Raw genomic sequence first — 25,767 nt, forward strand, 5'->3', positions numbered from 1 at the left:
TGTGCTATATGGCATCCCCATTTTCTTATACAAACAAGGTTTTAACCGGTGTAGACACTACTTTCCAGGATCCAGGGACACTTGATATCTAGTCTCATGCAGACAGTGCCACACTGCCACCCTCAGCAGGATTTCCACCCATGCCATCTAAGGAACTGACTCTGGCACCCAAGTGGTTAAGTGATTCAATCACCAGGAAAAGGAATGTGGTTCCTATTTCGGTATCAATGGAGAATGCTGTGAGTAAATGATTGCGAAAGTCTACAAAGCCCAAAAAGTTAAAAATGGAGGCTATGATTGATTTTGACAAAAGCACAAAGCACTGGACTGCAGACATTGCCAAACCTGTGTCTGATAAAGATGTTGTTATTGCTTTAGAAGCAAACTATGCTATTCAACAAGTTGATTTGGGGGTCAGAACCAGAGCCATAGATGTGAAACATCTGGAGACTTCGACTAAATGAATTATCTCTCATACTTGGAAAGACGAAAGAGAGAAGGCTGAGTTAAAGAAAAATTTAACGCAAATGGCTCAGTATATTCATGCTCTACAAAATAGGCCATTACCATTGTCTCAAATTTTGGGACCATTTAGCCCAAAATCACCAAGTAATCAAAAATTCTTTGATGAGGTTCAACGAAACAGGATGATTGCTGAGGTTTTCTGAGAATGGCTCATCTCAATCATGCATCAAGCGACCAATTACATAACGGATTTAGTCCAGATTTTTGAAGATGCTAATGAAGTTACCAAAGCATTGGATTCTGACTTAATATTGTGGTAGAAAGAGAAAACTAAATGGGCAATGATTTCAAAATAGATGCGCGATATTCAACGTTATGGTCTGATGAATTTTCTTGCTGAAAATCAAGTGCTAGGGTTAAATGAGGATGTAATGTTTATTTGCAAAGAGAGTATTGAGTGGCGCACCTAGATTATTGAATAGGGTCATAGTGAATCAGCCAGTCTGCATGGCGAATTAACAACCTTAATGGTAACCATGCAGAAGGATCTGCACTGCATGGATGTCCAATTGCTTAAAGAAGATAGAGAAACCCTAGAAGATACCATAGAGATGATTAACCAATTTAGCAGCCACATTAAACAAATCAAAGTGGAGAAATCCTTGGCTGTGGGAGATTTCACGAGGATTTCCAAATGAGAATCGATGCTCACAGTTTGTCTCGATCACTTGGACTCACACAGGGATAATGTGTAGATGGTGAAGAGGAAGAAGGACCTCTGGAAGTAGAGAGTAATTCACATCAGTTTGCCACACATAATGGTAATTCAAGAGTTTTCGAAGGTGCATCAAGAGTGGAGTGTGGAAAAGGCGGTGATGGTGTCTGTCCAAAATGCCAACCTGAGTGACCATACCCAGACCGACCAGTTGGCATGACTAGCACTGTTGGCAGTTGTTTGCCAGTGAGTTTAGTCATTTCTTTATTTTGATTATGCAGTTAGGGCAGTTTTCTATTAAATCTTACAAGTTAATTTTACTTCAGTTAAAAACTATTGGTCTAGCGACCTATATATATGTTTTGTAATGACTTTGTAAAGGTTCACTAAGTTTTTGAAAAGACTATCTTTTAAATTAGCTAAAGACTTTGTGTATGTAGAAGGTGGATGATCATCAATGAATGCAAATCTCGTTAACAGTTCTCTTTGATTTCAAATCTATGTGTTTGATATTTTGGAATTTGATTTCGGTGAAAATCTGTTTCAAGGAAGGAGCCATTATACTTTCTATGTGTGTAGAAAATTATTAGCAAATTTCATCTTTAAAGGCTTTTCATTTTGTTTAATTGTACGTGTGAAGTCTGTCGGCTTTATATAAAGAGTTATATATGAATCATTGCTTGCGTTCATTTTGTATTGACTTGTGAATGCAATTACCTTTTAGTGCTTTCTGGTGAAAAGCATTCTATTGATTGTGTGTAATTTGGAGCTGATTGAATATTTATTAAAGGGATTTGTACCTTAATTCAGAGGTTAAATAATATAATGATTTTCCAACTGATTGGTAGGAAATTTGTCTTTCTTTTCGTGAGCTATAATGTACCAAGATTAAGTAAATAAAGAAAGACCAATCTATTTACCAACACATACACAATTTGGGAAGGAGACTTCCTTGTGCTTCTATTTATGGTGTCATTGGATGAGAAATCTGCCTGTGACAGTATATTGTCCCATATCTCTCCATGTTTTCTAGTCAAACATTTAATAGGTTACCCAAGGACCTATTGACAACTTTAGTTTGTCCATCTGTTTGAGTATGGTAGGCTGATGAGAAAGCTAGGTTAGTTCCCAACTTCTTCCAAAGGGTCCTCCAAAAATGACCTATGAACTTCACATCCCGGTCTGAAAATATGTTTAGTGGAAACCCATGTATCCAGACTATTTCTTTGAAGAACAAGTCTGCAACATATGAGGCATCTAAGAGGTTTTACATGGCAAGAAATGAGCCATTTTGCTAAATCTATCCACCACTACAAAGAAACTGTCAAATCCCCTCCTTGTCCTAGGCAGACCCAATACAAATCCATGATTACACTTTCCCATGGCCTAGAAGGAATGGGTAAGGGTTGGTACAAGCCCGCATTAGTGGACTTCCCTTTGGCTTTTTGACAGATTACACATGTCTCCACAAACTTCCTTACATCTGCCTGCAACTTAGGCCAATAGTAATGTCTTTTCACAAGGTCAAGGGTCTTGTCAAGACCAAAATGACCTACCATTGCTCCAAAATGTTTCTCCCTAATGATACCTAGTCTCATTGAGCACTTAGGAATTCATAACTGTCCACCTTTGAATAGCAATCCATCTTGTATCAGAAATTCAAAAAATTCAACATGATACCGATCACCAAAAGTTTCACATGCCTTGTAGATCTCTCCAAAGTCTTCATCAGCATCATACATGTTCTTCAAGGAGTCAATGCCAACACTTTCCATCTTGATTTGATTTATAGTTAAGACCCTCCCGCTCAAAGAATTTGCAACTTTGTTCTTGACCCCCTTCTTGTGCTTGAGGTTGAAGGTGAAAGCTTATAGGGTTTCTATCCACTTCATGTGCTAGTGGTTTAACTTCTCTTAACTATTTATGAAATGTAGAGCCTGATTGTCAGTGAAAAATATGAACTCTTTAGGCAATAAATGGTGCCTCCACTTCTTCAATGACTGAACCAAAGCATACATCTCCAAGTCATAGGATGAGTATCTCCTCTTGGCATCATTTAAATTTTCACTAAAAAAGGCAATTGGCCTTCCTTCTTGACTTAGTACTGCCCCAATGGCCATATGGCTTGCATCACATTCCACGTGAAATATCTTGTTGAAGTTTGGTAGGCAAGGACTGGTTGTTCTACAACTTTCTTCTTCAAGGTTTCAAATGAGTCATCTGCCTCCTTGGTCCAACTAAACTTGCACTTTTGTCCTCCGTTTATGGTGTCAAGAATTGGTGCACAAACATTACTAAATCCCCTTATAAACTTCCTATAAAAAGTTTCTAAACCATGGAAACTTTAGACATTATTCATAGTTTTAGGTGTAGGCCAAGACAATATGGCACTCACCTTCTCTTGGTCCATTTTCAACTCACCTTGTGAGATTACAAAGCCCAAGTAGATGATCTCCTCCTGCATGAACAAACACTTATCCAAATTTATCATTAGTTGCTCTTCATGTAACCTTTTGAGGATCATATCTATATGTTTGAGGTGCTCTTCACTTGAGTGGCTAAAGATCAAGATATCATCAAGGTATACTATCACAAACTTGCCTATGAACTCCACCAAGACCTCATTCATCAACCTCATAAAGGTACTAGGGGCGTTGGACAACCCAAATGGCATTACCTTCCACTCATACAACCCCTCATTGGTTTTAAAATCTATTTTCCATTCATCCGCTAGCCTTATTCTAATATGATGGTATCCACTTTTTAGATCCATTTTGGTGAAAAATTTAGCACTCCCCAAGCAATCAAGTAAATCCTCTATCCTAGGGATTGGGAACCTATACCTTATAGTTAGCTTGTTGATGGCCCTTGAGTTTGTGCATAGCCTCCAAGTGCCTTCTTTCTTGGGTGCAAGGATGACTGATACCACACATGGGCTTAAGATTTTGCCAATTAGCCCTTGATTCAAGCAACTCCTCAATTTGTCTTGCCATCTTTGCATTCTGATTTGGAGTAAGTTTGTATGCTGCTTTATTTGGTAAGGTAGATCCAGGGATCAGATCTATGCAATGACTTATGTCTCTTACCGGTGGTAGGGATCTTGGCATTCCATCTCAAATGATGCCTTTGTACTTGTAAAGTAGCTATATGACTATAGGGTCTATGTGCCTTTGTCCTTCTTCTTTCATCTCTGCAAACCGTTCCTTCTTTGTCACCTTTGACTTGGGAAGGAGGGCATAGCAAACTACATCCTTCTTTGCCATCTCCTTCATGAACTGCTTCCCTTCTATCAACAACACTTTGGCATCCTTTCCCTTATGTTCTATCTCACTCTCCATCAGAGGTAAAAGTTCTACCTTACCATCTTTGGTGATTGAATAGGTGTTTCTAACCCCATCATGGTAAGCCTTCAAATAAAACTACCATGGTCTCCCAAATAGGAGGTGACATGCATCCATCTTAGCTATATCAAATAGCAATCTATCCTTGTATGATCCAATTTGAAACTCCACCCATGCATGCTCTTCTACCACTGCTTGTTGACCTTGGGTGAGTGATGAGACCTTATAGGGATAAGGATGAGGCAACATTCTCAACTTAAGCTTCTTTACCATTTCAAGTGACACAAAATTTCAGTAGACCCAGAGTCTATCAAGACCTTGCATACCTTTCCTCCTGCCTTGCAGGTGGTCTTGAAAAGATACTTTCTTTACGGGGGCTACTTGTCAGGTACCTTCATGGTGGTGATTTCTCTCCTCATCATCAGAGCCTCTCCTCTTTCAGGGTAGCCGTAGCTATCAAGAGCATTAACACTTTGATAGGTGTTTGCACTTGCCACACTTTGACAATCAGATTCCTGCACCAAATTGCTCCTCCTTTCTCCCATGGAGCTTGTAGCCTTCTCTGGACATCTATTGGCCATGTGCCCTTCTTGGTTACAGTTGTAGCATCTAGGAGGTCCTCTACCTTGGGATCTTCCTCTAGAGAATGGTCTTCTACCCCTAAAGTTCCCGCTTTGATTGTAGCCTCCTCCTTGGTTATAATTGCTCTCTCCTCTGGTTCCTTCTTGATTAGACTCACCTTGGTACCCAAAACCACTTCCTTTGCCTCTGAAAGGACTTCTTCCCCCTCTTTGTTGTTTGCCTTTTTGTCTACTATTTTGTTCCTGCCTTCTCTTTACCTTCTCCTCCACCTTGAGTGTCAACTGAAAGCACTTTTGGACTGTCTCTGGGGTGTGGAGCTTCAAATATTCTTGGATGGCAAATCTTAGTCCATTGAGATATCTCACCACCTTCTCATCTTCACTCTCCTTTACCTTAGTCTTCACACACAATTTCATGAACTCCTCTGTATAGGAACTCACGTCCATCTCCTTCTGCTTCAAATTTTGTCTTCTCTTATGCAATTGGACATTATAGTCCACTGGAACATAGGATTCCTTCACCAAAGCCATCATCTTCTTCCAAGTAGCCACTTTTCTCTTTCCCTCTTTCACCCTCTCATCTTGGATGAAATTCCACCAAGTCAGTGTAGCCCCTTTCATTTTGGATTGGGCCATATTCACCCTTTGGTGCTCTGGTATGTCTTCACTCTCAAAGAAATTGTCTAAGGAGTCTATCCACTCTATCACTGTATCGGTTCCATCTTATTGGAAAACACTAGCAGATCCAACTTCACATCCATTGTTCTTCTTTCCATGGACTTGATGACACTCATCAGGGGTCTCTGGTCTGCAAGAACCTCTAGTTCTTCCTGCCTAGGGATCTCCTCTTCATCCACTTCTTCATCTCCTCTAGAGTCTCTCTCTCCCCTCTCCACTTTTCCCTCCAACTAGTCCATTTCATTCTCAAGGCTTGATTCTCAGCCTTGACTGCTTTGCTCTCTGCCATCCGCTTCTTTACCAAGACAACCAACTCAACATTGGTCATCCTTGATGGGATATCTTGGGATCCCTCTTCTTTTGACATCTTGTCTTCTTCTCCGGTCCATGCAGAGGCCTCCTTACACCTAAGGACAAGTCCAAAAGGTTAGGGTCTAACCCTTCAAATGACAAAAATGACCTTACAAGGAAGGACTCCACATCTTAGGGTTTTGAACTACTCTCCACTACTCAAGCCTAACACTTACTCAAGATGAGTAAATGGCTTCAACTTCTCTAACATGCCTCACTGGTGACTTCTCTTAGGGGCTTTGGAATTGGTCCATTCATGACTACTAAGGACTATTCCAAGCATTGGTTTAGGGTTTTGTCTCAAATCCTTATACCTCCTTTAGAAATCTACCCCTTAGGCTAGTAGCCCTATTTAGAGAGAGAATTGACCTTAACTCAAAAATATTCCACACACTCTGAAAAACTACTTACCATTCTAGATACCCTTTTGGGAGTTACACTCATCCCCAAAATGGGTTGGCAAGATCTGCAACCTATGGGTCTAAACCCCTTAGAAGCCTAGAGACCTAATTAAGGCGATTAGGCCTAATTTACATAGAAACCCCTATTAATGGTAACCCAAATGAAAAACCAACTTTATGAGCATGTGGGGAATGATGAATAAACTCTAATTCCAGGGTTGCACACCTGGAGTCCACCGCTATCAGATTTTATGACGTGTGTCCTAAATTTGCTTAAGGTAGTCACATAGAGGCGCCTACCTAGTGTTGCTTCTTTCTCCTCACAACCAAGTATCCCCTGCAAAAACATATGAAAATCCTATAATACATAGGCTAATCCTACACTCCATCAAAGGAAGAAACTTCTAGTTGACTGGAATGCAAGATATGGCCATTTTTGGCTAAAACCCTAGCCAAACCCTTACTTTTTGGGTTACAGTCATAAAAATGGAGGATTCTCACTACACAGAAATATTAAAATCCTCAAACCACCACCAAATCAAATCTATTTCATTCCTCCATCTACTCCATGAATGGTGTGACTCAATTCACTCTGTACAAGATCGTACAACTTCTGCAATCTCAGAATTTCTGAGAAAACTCAATCCTATTTGTGTCTTATTGCTTCCAACTTCAAATCACAACATCACCCAACTTGGGAATCATGTACACAAGGTTTATATACCTCTCCAATGGTTTCCAAATCAATTTGGAAGAGGTTGGAGCCATTGAGAGGCTTACATCAATCGCATTTTGAAAAGTTGTACTTTTGCACTCAAAAGTTGCATTTTTGCATAAAAAGTTGTCAACCTCTCTAAGGTTTTGATACACACACTTGGATCAACCTAAACCACTAATAAATCCTAAAAAACCTATCAAACACAAAAACCAAACATTCTACGACCCCTAATGACCACATTGTCCCAATTGGCTTATCAAATTGCCTAATTAGTGACATGGGTTTACATAGTGGGGTCTTTATTGAATACATAAAACTTGCATAAACACAAGACATTAAGACAACCACTATGATCCTAGTCTTCATCCTTAGAGCCATGATTTTCTTGTTGAAGAGGTGCTCCTGCACCATCACCCTTCTTTGATATTTCATCATTCACCTTTTATAAGGAGTTATCACATCAATCAATCTGATAATCAAACCTTAATCAAGTCAACCCTTAATCAATCAAATCAATCCTTAATCAATCATCCAATTATCCAATCAAATCATGAAAATCAAATAAACCTCACTCCTACGTTTTATACCATGTGAAGTTTTATTTAGACCTCATCTTCAATCAATTAATCATTTGGCATTAGTGCTTGGGAAAGAATCTCCCCCAAGTATCTTTGGCTCATCTTTTGGGTCGATCAAGACCCCAATCCCACATCTTTATTTTTGCTTAGGATCATTAGTCAATCCTTAGTAAAAATAAGACTTTGATCATTATCCTAAGGTCTAAATTTCAACCAACTTGGTTGTCACCTTGTTCATGGTTTTGATCACCAACATCCCCTACCTAAAATCCTCATCCAAGGACTAAGGTACCATCTTAAGAAACTTTGTCCTAATATAAGGAATCAATTAATCATTCAATCAATTATCAAACATCATCGAATCCAAATCAAATAAAAAATCCAAAGAATTTTTGGTAAGTCCTTTCATTAAGCTTATCTGCTAATAAATATTCCCTAAGGTTAATCTTGTATGGTCACAACTTGATCTTAGAAGAAGAAAATGGCCGAGCAACAATACGATATACCCAAAATTAGTGTCCTATATCAAGATCCTACAAAAGATTCCACACAAGGGAAAAATTTACAACTCGATATTCAAGATCCACAATCACATGTGGACCCTAATATGGTCGATCAAGATGACCTCTCCCCGAAAGTATGAACATTCCTAAAGGATTCATACAATCAAGAAATGATGGAGAAATTCATCCGACATAATCCTAGTGGTCTCTTAATGACCCTTATTGAAAATGGTGCTTGCCTTCCCCCTAATTTCGATAAATCCATTCTTTATCAACAACCACAAGGAGAATTTTCTACTAGTCACATCGTTGCTCCTATTATTCAACCTCAATCCATAACACCCACAGTATCCATCCTTGTGGTTTTCGTCCAACCTTCTTCTTCCTTTCTAGCATCTATGATAACTCAATGATGAACGGATAGTACCAAACCGGTACTGAGGGGGGGGGGGGGTGAATCCGTACAGACAAAAACACAATCTTAAACCGGTTTGTCAGCAGACACTGTGCTTTGACAAAAAAATAGTAAGACCGGTCTTAAACCGAGTACAACTGACAAAACCCAGAATAACTGAGACAAGCATAAACCGATTGACACTTATCTTTTCATACAATCTAATACTTCATTTCCATTTCACCCTAGTGCATGAACAGGTAATCTACCATCAAAGATATATATATATATATATAAACAACTAGATCAACATGATTCACCGTTTGACAGAAAACAACATAGCATCACATGAAAAGGACATCACATATGACACACATATTTTTCACATGGAAACCCAACTGGGAAAAACCACGGTGGGGATGAATACCCACAAGCTATTTTTGAACTCTTTAGAAGTCTGCTCTGTTAGGAGCCTTGTCTGGTTAAAGAATAATACAATAGGTTCTGTTAGGAACTGATCTTGTTAGAGATCACCCGGTTAAGGGATGGCTAGAATACCTGGTTAAGGGTTAAACCCTGTTAAAGGTTACCTTGTTAGAGGATTTCAAGAACTCAATGGTTTTAAGTCACCCTGTTAAAGGATTTACAGAAAGTTGGTTAAAGCTACCCTGTTAAGGGATTTCTCAACTGTTGAAGTGGTTAGAGATCAATAGGTATTACAATGATCTGGTAACAACACTCAATGCCAATGCAGATCTGCTTTAGCTCCTCTTCACCTTCTGCACTTACACTCTGCATGTATCACTTCTCTCCTCTGGTCTGGCAAGAATCATGTATCACTTCTCTTGGATACACACACAACTTTTGCCAACAACCTCAGAAAGAAACACAACATCGACCTTATAGGAAAATAGATAGGTTGGTAGAATAAACCCTAAACCCTAAACCTGTTAGGTTAAGGCATTCAAATGGTTCAATCCTGACCGTTGAGCACATTACATTAAATGCAACAGTCTTGATCCAATCTCAAGACGTTCTCCATCGTTTGTTTTCCACTAATTTCATGGCGGTTGATAACCCATCACGCATTATCACCGTTTATAGACTTCACACATTCCCGAGGTAGATGGGAACAATCTCCTTCATGCAAGATCCTTCACGTGCACAAGGCTAACATGGCAACACGATCTATTCTTTGTTACAATGGTAACTCATCACACAAAGTCACCGGTTGAGCCACACAGGCTTGAAGCACTTCAACCGGAAACCCTAAAGTTGAGACTACCAACCGGTAGTCATACAAAGCTTCCATGTGTGGTTCCCATAACCACATGCTGGTTCACCTTAAACAAACACACCGCTTCACTTTGGCACATATACCGGTTCACAGTAACATACCTGTTCTCACATATACCGGTTCTCTCCTCTTCAGCATATTGACATCAATGACAACATACAATGTCATCATGTCCTCATACCAGTTCACATAATGCCAACAATCTATACCATTATACAACCTGATCACATCTATCCTTCAACATGCTTCTATCACATCCTCTTCTACTCGCCCACATGTCTCTATTCCTCAATCTTCTATTCCCCTCAACAATACTGCTAATCTCATCAATGCTTGTCTCTCTCATGCTACCACAACCTGTGGGTCACGACTAATCACTATCTCTCAAGTCCCCGTCACATCAGTCATCACATCTCATATCCCCTCTTCTTCATCTTATCAATATATTAGTGGAGGTGGTGTGTCATCCATGACTCACCAGATACCCGGGGAAAACATGGTCCATCATGTCCAAGAACCACAACATGATTTAATCAAAAAAATTTAGGACATGAAGAACATCATCAAAAACATGAAGGAAGGGAATAACAAAAGAAAACCTTATTCATTTGAGGAATTTTGTCCTTGTCCTTATGATCCATCAATATAGTCACACCTTACCCACCAGGGTTTGAGATGCCTAAGTTCATGAAGTATGAAGACCAACGTGACCCCCCAAACCATGTCTGTGAGTTCCACATCTTGTGTCAAGAGGTCTCCTATAGTGATTTATATCTTCGTAGACTCTTTCCTAAGAGTCTTATAGAAGATTCTCTCGCATGGTTTTTGTCTTTGCCTCAAGGTTCTATCACCTTCTTCCTGGACTTAGCAAAAAAAGTTCATGGCCCACTATGCTTACAACATCATCAATGATGTTTCCATGATGGACCTTTGTAACACAAAACAAAGGCCTGGAGAAGCCTTCGCCAACTTCTTGCAAAGGTTGTGACATCTCATCAAAACATTTCAATGGTATATGCCAGAGGAACACCAAATTGAATTATTTCAAAAGAACCTTGTACCCTAACTATCAAAACCCTTGACAACTCAGTGTATAAAATATTTCCAAAAGTTGACTAATAAAGGCTTATCCCTTGAACGTGTCTTGGTAGAGGATGGCACTCTAAAGCATTATCAGAAATAAAATCATAACACTTCCTCTTATAACAATGATAAACCAAAATTTTGGTCTAAAAACAAGGATGTGGTCAATGATGGTGTCACTGATGCAAAACAGATCCAAACTGTGGTTGTTCCTCCAAAATCCACCACCACTAACAATAATTCAACAATCATCAAAATAATCAAAGTTAATCTCAAAGGCCTCCCAACAATGTATCAATCTAGGGATGGCCACCTTGATCTAACAATCAGACTCCAATGGAGTATACTCCCCTTGCCGAGCCCATTGAGGTTGTTCTCCAAAAGCTTGTCTAGGCTAGTGTGGTTGTCTTTCCGATAACTCGCCTGTTTGATCCTAACCCAACCAAACCTAGGTGGTATAATGAGAATGAGTACTGTGACTATCACCGCATCAATGGGCATGATACACGAAAGTGTACGGAACTGAAGAACTATATTCAAGATCTCATTGATAAGGGTGATATTGAGGTAGCAACAACAAAACCTGGTAATAGTAACGATAAACTCAAGATGTACTAGGGACCCTTCTCGAAGCATGATAAAGGCAAGGCCTCATCATCTAACATCGTGAAATATGATTATACTAATTATATAACTGGCTTTGACTCCTTGGTGGGTTGTATAGAGCTTGCAGATAACCACATAAACATCATCACTATCCAGGGAGCTAACCCTTCCCCTTCCCAAAACTGACCTAGGGTCACTATTCAAGGTGGTCCTCCTCCTCCACATCTGGAAAGTAGGCCCAACCTTGTTAAGATAGTCGTTGAAGGCACCACACCTCCCACATCCCATTCTTAGAATTACTGTAATGTAACCACTCATCCTGGAAGAGTAACTATCTAAGGAGGTCCTCCTCCACCAAATCCTCCCCCCATGTCATCTACCCATTGATATGACCTCCTTGGTCATCTTGGGAAGACTCCTGCATAAATTTCCATCCTAGAGCTCCTCAAGACCTCCCCCGTTCGCAAGGAGATTTTGGAACAAGCCCTCCTCGAATCACATGTCCCTGACAACATCAATGCTTCTTAGTTCCAAGCCCTCATTGGAAACCTCATTTCTCAACACCACATTTTCACCTCCAATGATGCTCCCTTTGATGATGATCATAATAAACCATTGCATATTGAATCTCTTATCCAAAAACACAATGTTAAATGCATCTTGATAGATGGTGGATCTAGACTCAATCTCTGTACATACAAGTTAATAAAGCAATTAGGAATTTCTGAGGACTTGGTTAATCCATTAGGAAAAATCACAATCAAAGCCTATGATGATGTGGAAAGGATTTCCAAAGACATGATCACTTTACCTCTTCAAGTGGGCCCTATTACAGTTGAAACCTCTTGCCAAGTCTTAGATCTTGACCTCCCTTATAATATTCTTCTTGGTCATCTATGGATTCATTCCCTTCAAGTCGTTCCCTCCAGTTACCACCAATGCCTTTAATTTCCCTTTAATGATAGAGAAATCATTATCAGAGGTGATCCACAACCTTTCTAGTATTGCAAGCTCTTAGAGGGGAAACATCCATACCATTGCCCATTAAATAGACCCACTCTGCCACCTCCATCTGATGCATCTAAACTTGCCTCCACTTCATCTCAAGTAGAACCTAAGGTCAAGATTGTAGAAAATGGCTATGGAGAGTACAAACTTCAGGATGTCCTACTTGTGGGAAAACTCCCCTTATCTCCCAAGTCATTTGGAAAGCCCAAAGAAATAAAAAAAGATCAAAAAACTACTATACAATGCAAAGACACCACCTTCAAGAAATGGGGCCCACTTGATGAAGAGAGTCTCAAGAAAGATGTTTCCTCTTGGTTGTATCAAGAAGATGATGAAGAACCAACAAAGATTCCCAAGAAGATGTATCCAAAAGCATCAACCATAGTGGATAAGATGGGTTATAAAGGACATGACTTGGGGCCGGAAGACAAAGAAATCAAAGCACCAATAAATCCCATCTCATACAAGTATAGTAGGGGCTTGGGTTACACTCCAGTACCTAAGATCATTGTTGTTGGTCTCCCTTCAGATTCCTCTTTGGATGTTGAAGACTCAGATGAAGAGGAATTTCATGAAATACCTTTTGAATACAAGGATGACATCTTCTTTGACACTCATGTCAACACCATCACCCCCGTAATCCCTTCCACTCCATATGAGCTGCAACTTGTCCACCTCGATCTTATAGACTGGGACCAATGAGACAAACCTGCTTTGAAAATATGTGTCGATGGTAATGCTCTCATGACTCTCCTGACTATGCACAATTTGGAAGACTACAACAAAGTTCATGGGATCCAACTGCATGAGAATGGATACTTTGGTAGTCAGGTCAATGCCCTTAATCATAAAAAAGACAATAAAAAGAAAAATCATGATTCCTTGGGTGGAAACCTCCCTGAGGCACCTATGGATGAGGAAAAATTAAAAATAAAGGGTGTAGCCTCAAGTGAAAAACCAGATTAGGCACTTGAGGATGAGGGACTTCACCTCCTGGTGCATGAGCACCTAGTTTTTAACTAGTTTTGTTGATGCATTTCCAAATTTTGGAGTGATTGATCATATTTAGGATCAATGAATGAATAATGGACTATTTTTAGGTCCACAAGTGTGTTTTATAGTTATGTGAAGTGTGTTTGTCACCAAGGTTTGTTTGTTTTCTCAATTCTGGCCAATGTGCCTTTGTAAGCCAAAAATGGCATTATTTTGCAAAATAGTGTAAAAATAATTGTAAGGCCTTATTAGGCATTTCGTAATGTTAGTTTGATGTTATGGAACCATATTAGGAGGTTTATAATGAATAGAAATGCCTAAGTTGCAAAAATACAAAATGGAGCAAAAGTTGTCATTGTGCCTAACAACTTTTTGCAACTTTTTGAGCAACTTTGCAAAATTGATCAAATCGGTGGTTAGGAAACCAATGAGGGGTTGGTTATAAGAAAGGAGGCATATAAAATTATTTTTAAATGATTTTAAATGGGTTGGAAGATCCAATATCAAATTTGAATAATATTTGAAGACAATTCTCAAGTTTTTGTATCAGATTCTTGTCATTTTGTAACAACAGTCCATACTAGATGGTTTGATCCTAGTACTATCCTTTCATGGTGGTTTAGTACATGTTATTATGTTGCTCAGGAAGTGGTTTTATAATTTCTTAGTGTAGTTTTAGTGTGTGTTTACAAATTCTTTCCTATTGCACTACTCTCGATTTGAGCAAGGGTTTAAGACCCTAGACATGGTTCCAACTTGAAATCCCACTGAGTTTGTTCAATGGCCCTTGGGATTCAAGTCATGGAACCTATTAATAATGTACATAATCTTTTCAGTGTCATAGAGGTTTCTTGGAAACTATTTTCCATCATATCCTAGGCGAGCTCCACCATAGCCCGACTAGGGATATGACTATCATTTTTGTCATTGCTTGCAGGGGAGATAAGAAGTGGATGTGCCAAGTGTTTGGAATGAGAGAATGAAGCCTAATGGAGTCTCAATAGGAGCAAGAAGGTGTGACAGGTTGTAGAAGATAATAAACCCTAGTGGAAAATACTAGCAATCCTTAAGACCTCAAAAATAGCCATTTTTGGGGTCCATACCTGTATGACTGTACCAGACAACCTAACCCATTGAATCTGAAAGTTTGTCCAAAAGGGTATTCGGATCAATAAATATCTTAGGTGGTATTTTGGGATTTTTATGAGTAATTTCACAAAAACTGTGAAAGTAGGGCTAATAGGGGCTCTAGGGCTACTAGGCCTAGAAAATAGGAACAAGAGCAAGCGATAGGAAGATGAAGAAGAATAAAGAAAAGAACCACATTATTGGCATTGAAACACCTTCTCTACACCCCTTGAGACCCATGAAAGTGTATGTTAGAGATTTGGCAACCTGAAGGTTGGATTTACTCAAGTGAATCCTAGCTATGCTTGTGAGTAACAAGAGCAAACAAATTTATAGGGAGCACTCCAAAGGAGTCTAATTAATTGACTTGATATTGGACAAGAGTAGGGTGTGAATAAGGATGGAAGCCCACTAAAACATCTTTTATATACCTGTTAAACAAGGTGCAACTCTTTTGAGAGAGACTCCCCATGACCTCCCTACCATTGTTCCCCTACAATGAGACAAGTCAACCTTGCTTATAGAAGAAACAAACACTATCAACATGGGTACTGAAGACACTCCTAAGAACATACTCATCTCTAAGTCCTTGATGGATCAAGAGAAACAAAACTTAATCAATTTTCTCATAGAAACAAAGATCAAATTTGCCTGGTCATATGCTGACATGCCAGACCTTGATCCATAATTAGTAGTCCACAATCTTGTTGTCCGTCCAGATGCTCAACTTGTAAAGAAGAAATTATGCAAGATCCACATATTGCACTCCTTGTCAAAGCGGAACTTCAAAAGATGTTGGATGTTGGATTCATAAAATCGATAGATTATCTTGAATGGGTGTCCAACATTGTTCTTGTTGGTAAAGCTACCGAGGGCATTGCATTTGCACAAATTTTTGAGATTTGAATAAAGCATGCCCTAAGGATGATTTCCCTCTTTCCAACACAGACATGATCATAGATCTCACAATGGGACAGGAAATGGTGTCACTCATGCATGGATTTTCTGGATACAATCAGACCAGGATATCAGAAGAGGACCAACACAAAACAACATTCACAATGCCATGGGGTACCTTTTGTTATTAAGTCATTCCTTTTGGTCTCAATAACGCTGGAGCAACATATCAATGAGCAATGAAAACAATCTTTCATGACCTCTTGCACAAAATCATGGAAGATTATGTGGATGATCTCCTAGGAAAATCCAAGAGAAGAGATGGTCATATCCCAATCCTAAGGCAAATCTTTGAGAGATTGGAAAAGTATAAGCTGCGCCTAAATCCCAAGAAGTGCGTCTTTGGTGTTACATCTAGTAAGTTGTTGGGTTTCATTATTTCCCACAGAGGCATAGAAGTTGATCATGCAAAGGTGAAATCTATCATGGAAATGCCACCCCCGAAGACTCTCTGATAACTACACAACCTTCAAGGAAAGCTCCAATCCATCAGACGCTCCATTTCACAGCTCATAGATAAATGTCACCCATTTGCACACTTACTATGCAAGGACACCAAATTCAAATGGGACTGCCTATGTCAGAAGGCCTTAAAAAAACTCAAAGAATACCTAGCATCACCTCCTGTCCTCATGCCTCCTATTCCAGGGTAACCGCTCCTTTTGTACATATTAGCAACCATAGTGGTACAAGGGGAATTATTGGCACAGATAGATGATCAAGGAAAAGAGAATTCCATATACTACATCAACCGCACCTTAGTAGGGTATGAGATCAATTATACCTTATTGAAAGACCATGCTTAGCACTTGTCTTCAATACATAGAAACTTTGACACTTCATGCTTAAGAACAAAACAAAATTGATTTCTAAGATTGAGCCTCTCAAGTATCTCTTATCAAAGGTTGCTCTCGCATGGAGAATTGCTAAATGGGTCATGTTGCTAAGTGAGTTTGACATTGAGTATGTGGATAGAAATTAATCAAAGGACAAGTCATAATATATCAATTGGAAGATGCCCCACTTCAAGGTGACCACCCCATCCTTACAGAATTCCTAGATGAATCCATAATGGCTGTCACTATTTCTTCCACGTCAGTTATATTTTGATGGTTCTTACACACAGAATAGATTGGGGGCAAGTATATTGTTGGTCACACATCAAAGAGATTGCATCCCTAAATCATACAAGATAGACTTTGCATGCACCAACAACATTGTTGAATATGAAACACTAATCACTGGACTCTGCTTGGATATCCAATGGAAGATATTGGAATTACATGTCTATGGTGATTCCCAACTTGTCATTAAACAAGTCAACGATGAGTACCAAACAAAAGATGACAAGATTCTTCCTTATCGTAGTATAGTTTAGGATCTCAAGCAACACTTTACATCAATCAAGTTCGATCAGATTCCATGCCCAAACAATAGAGTTGTAGATGCAATGGCCACCATTGGTTCTCTCCTTCAGATTCTGACACATAGTCAGAAATGTGAGTTTCTGGTCGAGCAACTTCTCATACCAGCATACGATCTACCTGAGTCTGAAATGGTGTGTGTACTTGTTGGTCCCAAATCCCCTTGGTATCAAGAGACCTTCACCTACCTAAGAGACAACATCATCCCTCCACACCTCACCAATTCCCAACAACATGTTAAAATGAACCGGAGGAAAACAAAGAGGGGGGGGGGTTGAATCAGTTTTTCACAAGTTAAACAATTATTGCAAATTATAAACCTTATAACAAAGAAAAATAAGAACAACATAGTGAAAGATAAATAATGAGAGTTCACAACACACAACACCAATATTTTGACGTGGAAAACCTGGTGAAGGGAAAAACCATAGTGGGAAACCCTACCCACAATCAGATAATACTTCTACAACAATATGTGAAAATATTACAATGGGGATTGCACTTGTAATCACGCTAACATCCTAGAGGACACTCCTCAATACAAAAGGGAAGTTTCACTGACCTACATAAACATTAGACTACAATCCAAAGGAAATGAACTATGGAAATATCATCTCCTAATTCTTGGTTACAGTTTCGGTTAAGCACAGTGTCTGCCCTGCAACACCAAATTCTCCACAACACTTCGCTCAATGATATATCCTTATTCACACATTTACTTCTCTCAGATAATGCAGACAAAATACCTCTATGCAAATTACATAAACATATCACCTATATATACAAATCATCAACCTGGATAACAAGGTTGGCTAAACCCTCAATCCTCAACTCATAATTACAAAAAATACATTACTCGATACAAAGATTGACCACCAAACCAATATTATTATTTACGTTACATAGCATGGACCTAATTCAAATTCCTAAATAATTACATCTGCCTGAAATCTCGCGGAGATCAACCGCAACATGTTACATCAACCGGGAAAAACCATCAGTGTCAATAACACAAAATATCCAACTAGACCCAAATAGGATCACCAAATCTTCACGCTAGCCAATGCGAAGCTACAAAAAAATTGGGACATGATCAAGAACATCTTCAGCATGTTAAGAACCATTTCTAGAAGCCAGATCAAAACCACTTAACCATTTCATCAAATATCGTCAACCAGGACCAAGAACAACAACCAACAAACTAGAATATAATCAATAGCTTCTGGAGCACCAAATCATGAACCAACTGAATATGGCATACACATAATCATCATGAATAACCTACCAAAACCACATCCAACAATATGAACATACCGAAGTAGAATCTCGGATAACCTCTGCCAAGACCATGTCCAATCGGAGCAGGTCAACAACCAACCAGTGCAGTGTTGACAACCAACTAGAGTAGTGTTGACATCAATGACAACACATAATCAATTCCTGCATATTGCCAACAATATCCCCCTTTGGCATTGATGGCAACACTGAATGTGAAAAACATCCAAGTGCCAAGGAATGCCAATAATCTCTAAGAAACTCTCTCCAAAAGAATTGATTGATCTCTTCCCCATACTGGAATAAGATTTTTTGTTTTTCACATGGACATCGCTCCCCCTTTGACATCAATGACAAAGGGCTGAACCAATCAGCTAACTACTCCCCCTGAGTAGTAGCACCATCTCATCAATCTAGATCAAAAGATATTTCTGATAAGCTCACCGGATTGATGCATCTCTACATCTCTAAGTCTCTTTCGGAGGGGTGGTGACCTCCAATTGATTCATGAGATATTCAAAAGTATCTTTAGGCAATGATTTTGTTATAATATCTACAATATGTTCCTGAGTGGGCACATATACCAATTTGACTTCCTTTGCTTCAACCTTTTCTTTCAAGAAGTTGTATCTTATAGATATGTGTTTTGATTTGGAATGGACTACTAGATTCTTTGACATATCAGTAGCAGTTGTATTATCACAGTGAATAACAATAGGCTCATCATAAGTTACCCTTATATCCTTCAACATTTACTTCATTCATAAGATCTGAGTACATTTTGTTGCAGCAAGTATATATAAAGCTTTAGTAGTAGATAATGAAGTGCACGATTGTTTTTTGCCAAGCCATGAGACTAATTTCTTCCCAAGAAATAATGCACCACTTGTAGTGCTCTTCCGGTCATCAACATCTCCTGCCCAATCTAAGTCTGTATAAGCACATAATTTGAAATCATCATCCTTTGGATACCATAACCCATAATGTGTTGTTCCTTTCAAATATCTGAATATCCTTTTAATAGCAATATCATGATTTTCTCCTAGATCAGACTGGAATCTAGAAGCAATGGAGACATCATTCATTACACCCGGTCTAGTCTGAGTTAAGTACAGTAGTCCACCAATCGTTGATTTGTATCTACTTGAGTTCACTTTAGGAGATTCATCTTTCTTTGATAGTTTGCAACCGATTATCATAGGGGTTCCAACGGGTTTTGAATTTTCAAGTCCAAATTTCTTTAGCAATTTTTTCGCATATTTAGTTTGACAAATGAAAATACCTTTATCAGTCTGAGTGATCTGAAAACCTAAGAGAAATTTGATCTCATCAATCATAGACATTTCAAATTCATTCTTCATGTCATCAGCAAATGTCATGCATAGATTTTCTTCTCCTCCAAAAATGATATCATCAACAAAGACTTCAATGATCAATATGTCATCATGCTCAATCTTATAATATAAGTTTCTATCAGCATTACCTTTGCTAAATCCAAGCTTCAAAAGATGTTTATCCAATCTAGCATACCAAGCTCCAGGGGCTTCTTTCAATCCATATAAGGCTTTCCTCAATCTTCAAACCATGTCCTTGTCCTCTGATAGTGAAAATCCATCAGGCTGCTCAATGTAGACTTCTTCTTCAAGATCTCCATTTAGGAATGCACATTTGACATCCATTTGATAAACCTTTTAGTTCTTGTGTGTAACATAGGCAAGCAATAGTCTTACTGCTTCAATCCTTGCAACCAGAGCATAAGTTTCATCATAATCAATTCCTTCTTGTTGTGAATATCCTTTGCAAACCAATCTAGCTTTGTTTCTTACAATCCGCCCTTTTTCATTTAATTTGTTTCTGAATACCCATTTAGTTCCAATAATATTTTTATCTTTAAGCCTAGGAACCAATTCCCATGTGTTATTCTTTTCTATCTCATTTAATTCCTCTTCCATTGCTTTCATCCAATTCTCATCTTTACATGCTTCAATAACTGATTCCGGTTCAATTTGAGAAATTAAACATACCTCTTCAATAGCTAATCTTCTTCTTGTCATCACACTTTTTCTCTTATCTCCAATGATCCAATCTTCAGAATGATTCAACTTCACATACCTGGGAGTCTTTGGATTATCTTGAATTTCTGACTCTTTATTCTCTTCAATAGGTACTATGGAATTTTCTGATGTTACCAGAGCAACTGGATCAATGATCTGAACTACTTCTTGCATTATCGGTTTTGATCTGACAATCTTATCTTCCGGTCCATAGTCATATGATTTGATCTAATTATTTCTTTTCTTAGCCTCTCTGACATTCATGCTTCCCACTATCCTATGCAATCTTTTGTTAAAACATCTATATGCTTTGATCTTAGAAGAATAACCCAAGAATATTCCTTCATCACATCTAGGATCAAATTTCCCTATTCCATTATCTCTTTTGATATAGCATTTACTTCCAAAAATTCTAAAATACTTGACAATAGGAGTATGACTGAACCATAATTCATAAGGAGTCTTACTAGTATCACCTTTTATGGGTATTCTGTTGAAAGTGTAGATTGCAGTATTGACAACTTCTCTCCAATAAATATAAGGCAATTTAACTTCCATCATCATTGTCCTTGTAACATCTAATATAGTTTTGTTCTCTCTTTCCACTACTCCATTCTGCTGTGGAGTTCTAATTATAAATAATTGTCTTCTGATTCTATCTTTCTCACAAAAATTGTTGAATTCACTAGATGTAAATTCACCACCTTGATCTGATCTTAAGCATTTTATCTTCAATCATGTTTCTATCTCAACCATAGCTTTAAATATTTTGAATTTTTCAAGAGCTTCTGATTTTTCTTTCAAAAATTCAACCCACATCATTCTAGAGTAATCATCAATAAGCAACATAAAGTATCTATCTCCTTGAAAGCTTTTAGTCCTTGTTGGACCACACAGATCACTATGAATAAGATCAAGAATTTCATTAGATCTATCATGTATGCTTTTGAAAGAAGTTCTAACTTGCTTACCCATTTGACATTCTCTACATACCAGATTATAACGCTTTATGATCTTGTGCAAATCTCTGATAGCCTAGGTTGAGCTCATCTTTACTATGCAATCAAAATTCACATGACATATCCTTTTATGCCATAGCCAACTTTCATCAATCCGAGCAATCAAGCAATTCTTCTCACCGAATTTCAAATGAAAGATATTACCTTTGGTCTGAGTTCCAGATGCAATTTCCAATCCAAATCTATTGATAATCTTGCATTTTCCATCCTTGAATTGCAAATGAAATCCTCTATCCACCATTTGTCCTACACTCAAGATATAATTCTTCAAACCTTCAACATAATAAACATTGTTAGTATTGTTCTTACCATCCAAGGATATTGTTCCTTTTCCTTTGATCTTGCATGCCTTATTGTCTCCAAATCTAACTAGTCCACCATCAAATTCTTGCAGAGAGGAATTTTCTCTTATCACCGGTCATGTGGTGAGAGAAACCACTGTCTATAACCCATTCATCTTTATCTTCAAACTTAGCAGCTAGGGCTTTCTCCTCAGTATGAATTGTATCATTGATAGGTTCCTAAGATTCATCCTTGATAGCAATAAAGACCCAATCTTTTCCACCACCTAAGCTTCCATTACCAGATCCACTTGCAGGTTCATCATCATTAGAATCATCGATAATACCAAAATCATCATCACCAACATAGTAACATGATTTTTCCTTATTCCTTCTATATTTAGGTTTGATATGATATTTTGGATTAGGTTTATAATTCCTAAAGAATCTTTCATGATTCCTTGTAGCTCTTTTAGGACATGTAGAAGCAAAATGACCAATCTTATTGCATGAAAAACATTTAAATGGAACTTTTCCTTCATACTTACTTCCAATCAGTCCTTTAGGAATTCTTTTGGCAATTAGGGCTTCCAATTTTTCAAGTTCTTTGTTCTCTCTTTCAATGTCTTCCATATCCTTAGCATATAATTCTTTCCAATCTATCTTCTTCTTATCAGAGGCAGATGCTTTAAATGCAATTTTTGTTTTAGTAGCATTCTGATCTCCAAGCTCTTCAAGTTCAAAAGAAGTCAATTTTCCAAGTAATGTATCTCTGGTAACAGGGGTATTTGACATTGTCTGGAGTTCATTTATTGCAGTAGCTTTCATTTTGTAAGTCGGAGGTAAAACTCTTAGAATTTTTTTAATGACCTCATCCTCATTAACTGTTCCACTGCAACATTTGATTCTCATGACAATCTCATTCAATCTATCCATAAAAGAACTTATCCTTTCAGCTTCTTCCATCTTCAAATTTTCATATCTCACCCGGTAACCTTCAAGTTTTGCAATCTTTACTGCTTGGTTGCCTTCATATAGAGTTTCAAGTTTCAACCAGATCTTCTTTGAATTTTCTAACTCTATGATATTCAACAATTTTTTATCTGATAAGGCACTTAACAATGCTTCTTTTTCTCTAACATCATTTTAAGCATTCTTCTGTTCATCAACAGGTGCCAGAGTTCCAGAACTAGGATCACGAGGTGTATAACCTTTTTCTATTATCTCCCATATCTCATCTCCAAGACATCTCAAATGAATCTTCATTCGCACCTTCCATAATTTTTAATTTGTACCATCAAATATGGGACTTTCCTTCTGATAGAAATTAGACAAAGAACTTGATGCCATCGGATCCCCTCAAGTAGTTAGGCTTCTACAGAGAGGACCTCGCTCTGATACCAATTGTTAGAATGAACCAGAGGAAAACTGAGAGGGGGGGGGGTGGTGCAGAGCACCTAGCTCAAAGTTGTCTTTTCTTGCATTTTAGAATTTTTGTGCATTTTCAAGTTATTTTATGTTGTAATAAGGTGGAAGAAATCCTATGATGTTTTTTGAATCCATAGTTTGGTTGTCCACACTTTTGTTGTGCTCAGGATCCAAAATTGTCATTATCCTGAAATATTGTCAAAATGTCAATTTTTGGTTTGTACCAGGTAGATGCCTGGAAACTTGATAGAATGTTTGTAAATGGTTTAAATCCATTTTTGGATGCCATTTGAGTGATTTTTAAGGCCTTGAGAGCCTTGGAGTGTGTTTTTGCACTCATAGCTAAAAGTTGTCAAAATTGTCATGACAACTTTTGCATTTTTAGGCAAAAGTTGTCCATGAAGGAAATGGCATTGGAAGTTGGTTGGAACCAACTTTAAATTGTGTATAAAACCTTCTAAAAATCTCCAATACGAGGTTAATCAACTTTTGGTTTGCATTCAATTCATTTGCCAAGGGTTTCATATGCTTTTTCTCACATTTGGACTGTTTGTGCTTTGAATTTATGATTTTGTATGACCTATATAGTCTGGTAAGATGCTCATAGTAGTATAGAAAGTTATAAATTTGTTTTACCTTTCCAACAAGTATAATATGAAGGTCTGAAGTGCTTTGAATCAAAAGTTATCACTGTTTTTGTAATAGTTGCTCACAAACCCTTGAAATTTGGGGTTTTGATTGTAAAAATGCATTTTAAATAAGCATCCATGAATGGCACAAGTTTCAATACATTGGATGGATTGGGTAGGCTCTATAAATATTTTTAGATTAGTCATTTTTTGTTTTTGTAGGCCACAAGGAGGAGAATGGGTGAGATGAACAACACACAAGCTTGTAGCTAGTGTGTGGGGGCAACAGAGATTGCTCATTTTCAGAGCCATGGAGAACTGATACCTTAGAAACCCATAGTGTTTTGGAAATTTCTATGGGTTTACCAAAAGTATCCAAGATTTTTCTGGATGTAGATTTTGACTGGTGAAGAGTTTGGATCACATCTTCCAAAACTGTCTGGAAGCCCTAAACCCCTTAAAAATAGCTCGTTTTGAGTTACCCTAGTTGTACGACAAACCCAGATGGGAAAATTTGTGATCTTGTTTAAATTCAAAATGGGTATCAGAATATGTAAAAATATCTGGGGTTTGTTAGGAAATTTTGGGGGAAAAGACCAAAAAACAGTCCCAGAAGGGCTAGTCATTTAGGCCTAATAGCAGCCGGTAGAAGCAAGTTGAAAGCCTAGGGCTTGGGAGGAAGGTGCAGACCTTTATAATTAATAAAATGACCATGAAAACACCTGCAAAATATAACCACAAACTTTAAACATGGTTAGAGTGAAGATCCTTGGCGGAGGTCTTTGGAGCCTAGCTGGAGTTTTGGGAAACTAGTAGGAGACAATCTCAAAATCAGAGATTTGGGTCAAAACCAACAAGAAACCTCAAGAGGCTATACCTAGGAGGCAAGCTAGTAGATTTTAGTCCTTGGAGGTCTAAGGACTATACCCTAACAAGTTACCTTGGAGGAGGTTGAGTAGAAGGGTGAGTAGAGGAGTTGGGGAGAGTAAGGGTGAATTGGAGAGCTAGGCACAACATCTCTACATCAGGGGGTGAATCAATTTTCCACAAGTTAAACAATTATTGCAGATTAAAAATCTTCTACTGAAGCAAAATGAAAATAGAACAGTGAAAGATAAAGCATGAGAGTTCACAACACACAACACCAATATTTTGACGTGGAAAACCCAGTGAAGGGAAAAACCATGGTGGGAAACCCTACCCACAATTAGATAATATTTCTGTAGCAGTATGTGAAAATATTACAATGGGGATTGCACTTGCAATCAGGCCAACATCCTAGAGGACACTCCTTAACACAAAAGGGAAGTCTCATTGACTTACATAAACATCAGACTGCTGGAATCCAAGAACACTAAGAGGGGGGGGGGGAATTAGTGTTCTGTTAGTTTTAGAGTTTTTAGCCTTATTAACAAATCCACTTATTAACTGGTACGCATAAAAGAGAGTAACAACAAGTAGAAATGATGTAACCACAAGAACATACACCATAACACAAAGATTTATACGTGTAAAACCTCAAAGAGGAAAAGCCACGTTGGGATTGGTAACCCACAATATCTATCCACTGGCCAAATGAATAAATATTACAATAGGGGCCACACATGTAGGAAGGCCAACAACCTAGAGTGCACTACCCATCACAAAAGGAGCCTCATTGACTACAAACACCAAAAATGGAGTTACAAACAAAATTCTGAACTCAGAGAATGCATCTACTATGCTGGATGAGTTCCATTTGAAGCACTATTTGTACCGGTTTTCACTGTGTCCTCCCTTACCGGTAACTTAATTTTCTTCCCAAACCTCTAAACCAATAATCAAGATTGACTACAGAATATTACATTCGCAATCTGCCGA

Source organism: Cryptomeria japonica, chromosome 9 (genome assembly GCF_030272615.1).
Source record: "Cryptomeria japonica chromosome 9, Sugi_1.0, whole genome shotgun sequence".
NCBI classification, from domain to species: domain Eukaryota; kingdom Viridiplantae; phylum Streptophyta; class Pinopsida; order Cupressales; family Cupressaceae; genus Cryptomeria; species Cryptomeria japonica.